Consider the following 2731-nt stretch of genomic DNA (forward strand, 5'->3'; position numbering starts at 1 on the left):
GGAAGCTTCGGAGCCGTGGAGGAGAGCACAGCAACAGGGATGCAGAGGGCAAAGCAGAGAGATTCCCGCACAGAGGATCGGTGCCGACCAGCACTCACCAGCCCGAGAGGCTTGCCTGCTCACCCGCTAGGGTGGGCGGGGGCTGGGAGCTGAGGCTCCAGCTTCAGTCAGAAGCCTGGAGAAGACTGGGGTTGGTGATGTGAACAGAGCCTGAAGGGGTTGGTGCACCATGGCTAGCCAGGAGGGAGTCCCGGAAAAAGTCTGGAGCTGCCGAAGATGCAAGAGACTTTTTCTTCCCTCTGTTTCCTGTTGCGCGAGGAGAGGGGATTCAGAGCGCTGCTTAAAGGAGCTCCCTATAGAACACCTACTGAACGCTGGCAGAAGACCTCAGACCTCCCAAAAGACAAGAAACTCCCTCATGTACCTGGGTAGGGCAAAAGAAAAAAGAATAAACAGAGACAAAAGAATAGGAACAGGACCTGCACCAGTAGGAGGGAGCTGTGAAGGAGGAAAGGTTTCCACACACTAGAATCCCCTTTGTGGGTGGAGACTGCGGGTGGCGGAAGGGGGAAGCTTCGGAGCCGTGGAGGAGAGCACAGCAACAGGGATGCAGAGGGCAAAGCAGAGAGATTCCCGCACAGAGGATCGGTGCCGACCAGCACTCACCAGCCCGAGAGGCTTGCCTGCTCACCCGCTAGGGTGGGCGGGGGCTGGGAGCTGAGGCTCCAGCTTCAGCCAGAAGCCTGGAGAAGACTGGGGTTGGTGATGTGAACAGAGCCTGAAGGGGTTAGTGCACCATGGCTAGCCAGGAGGGAGTCCCGGAAAAAGTCTGGAGCTGCCGAAGATGCAAGAGACTTTTTCTTCCCTCTTTGTTTCCTGTTGCGCAAGGAGAGGGGATTCAGAGCGCTGCTTGAAGGAGCTCCAGAGACAGGCGCAAGCCACGGCTAACAGCGCAACCGCAGAGATGAGATTGAGATGCTAAGGCTGCTGCTGCAGCCACCAAGAAGCCTGTGTGTGAGCACAGGTCACTCTCCACACCTCCCTTCCTGGGAGCCTGTGCATCTCGCCACTGCCAGGGTCCCGTGATCCAGGGACAACTTCCCCGGGAGAACGCACGGTGCGCCTCAGGCTGGTGCAACGTCATGCCAGCCTCTGCCGCCACAGGCTCAACCCACATCCATACCCCTCCCTTCTCCCGGCCAGAGTGAGCCAGAGCCCCCAAATCAGCTGCTCCTTTAACCCCATCCTGTCTGAGCGAAGAACAGTCTCCCTTAGGCAACCTACATGCAGAGGCGGGGCCAAATCCAAAGCTGAAACCTGGGAGATGTGCGAACAAAGAAGAGAAAGGGAAATCTCTCCCAGCAGCCTCAGGAGCAATGGATTAAATCTTCACAATCAACTTGATGTACCCTGCATCTATGGAATACCTGAATAGACAACGAATCATCCCAAATTGAGGAGGTGGACTTTGGGAGCAACTATATATATATATATATATATATATATATTTTTTCCCTTTTTCTCTTTTTCTATGTGGAGGACAGGCTAGTGGTGCTCCAGCCAGGCATCAGGGCTGTGTCTCTGAGGTGGGAGAACCAACTTCAGGACACTGGTCCACAAGAGACCTCCCAGCTCCATGTAATATCAAATGATGAAAATCTCCCAGAGAACTCCATCTCAACGCCAAGACCCAGCTTCACTCAATGACCAGCAAGCTACAGTGCTGGACACCCTATGGCAAACAACTAGCAAGACAGGAACACAACCCCACCCATTAACCGAGAGGCTGCCTAAAATCATAATAAGGCCACAGACACCCCAAAACACACGACCAGATGTGGACTTGCCCACCAGGAAGACAAGATCCAGCCTCATCCACCAGAACACAGGCACTAGTCCTCTCAACCAAGAAACCTACTCAACCCACTGAACCAACTTTAACCACTGGGGACAGACACCAAAAACAACAGGAACTAGGAATCTGCAGCCTGCAAAAAGAATACCCCAAACACAGTAAGATAAGCAAAATGAGAAGACAGAAAAACACACAGCAGATGGAGTAAGGTAAAAACCCACCAGACCTAACATAGCAGAATAATTGAGTCAGAAGAACAGATAAGTGACCTGGAAGATTAAATAGTGGAAATAACTACTTCAGAGCAGAATAAAGAAAAAAGAATGAAAAGAAATGAGAACAGTCTCAGAGACATCAGGGACAACATTAAACGCACCAACATTCAAATTATAGGTGTCCCAGAAGAAGAGAAAAAGAAAAGGACTGAGAAAATATTTGAAGAGATTATATTTGAAAACTTCCCTAATATGGGAAAGGAAATAATTAATCAAGTCCAGGAAGCACAGAGAGTCCCATACAGGATAAATCCAAGGAGAAACATGCCAAGACACAAAACAATTAAGAAAATGGGAATAGGAACATACATTTCAATAATTACCTTAAAGTTAAATGGATTAAATGCTTCCACCAAAAGACACAGACTGGCTGAATGGATAAAAAAACAAGACCCATATATATGCTGTCTATAAGAGACCCACATCAGACCTAGGGACACATACAGACTGAAAGTGAGGGGATGGAAAAAGATATTCCATGCAAATGGAAATCAAAAGAAAGCTGGAGTAGCAATTCTCATATCAGACAAAATAGACTTTAAAATAAAGACTATTACAAGAGACAAAGAAGGACACTACATAAAGATCAAGGGATCGATCC

This window comes from Physeter macrocephalus, chromosome 8 (assembly GCF_002837175.3).
Source record: "Physeter macrocephalus isolate SW-GA chromosome 8, ASM283717v5, whole genome shotgun sequence".
In the NCBI taxonomy this organism is placed as follows: Eukaryota; Metazoa; Chordata; class Mammalia; order Artiodactyla; family Physeteridae; genus Physeter; species Physeter macrocephalus.